Source organism: Acomys minous (genome assembly GCF_964271855.1).
Source record: "Acomys minous genome assembly, chromosome: 11".
Lineage (NCBI taxonomy): Eukaryota > Metazoa > Chordata > Mammalia > Rodentia > Muridae > Acomys > Acomys minous.
The window spans coordinates 20,948,081-20,948,860 of NC_140492.1; positions in this window are offsets into that span (position 1 = coordinate 20,948,081).

Genomic DNA, 780 nt, shown 5'->3' on the forward strand with positions numbered 1-780 from the left:
AGATATGCCCAAGTCTACCTCCCATGTATGATCATACCCAACAAAATACATTTTAAAATTATTTTCACGGCAACACTATAAAGTAATTTCAAGTTGTACCATTTTTTTATACCACAGAAGTTCATCATTTTGAAGAAATTGTCAGCTAATAAACCTAGAATAAATCTTATACATATCCTTTAAGATTGGTTATTAATGATGTAAGAAGGAAACTAGTTCTTTTTTTAAAAGGCCAGAACAAGGAATTTAGTCAACTTTTCCGTTATATTTGTTTCCTTAGCAGAGGTCTCAATGGCTTGAAATCTAAACTCATGCCTTTTAAAACTTCCTAGTATTTATAGCATCAAAGCTTGACATATTGCTACTGAGCCCCCATTATTCATATCAGGCTTTGCCATTCACTGGTATCTGTGGATTTTATCTTTGCAGTTTTTCCATAAGACACATGAAACCAATGCTCTCAAGATAAAAAAGCTGAATCCAGAAGTTCGTGTTTGCTCTATAGTAGCTAAAAAAGGGAAACTAGTAAAGTCATCGAGCATCACAGTTAATTGTAGATGTCCAAGATCTTTTGCTTAGGGCTTTGCACTTGAGGTCTTCAATCGTGAATGCTTTTGAAAGAACACCATCCTTTTGTGAGCCCCTAAGAATGCTTCACGTCTGTTTTGAATGTCAAGTTATACTAGTTTAAGCTGTCTTCTTTGTTCTGCTGATTGTTGGAAATTAACATGTTGTACACCCTTCAATCCTCGCTTTTTAACTCTGTGCTCCACAGGAAGG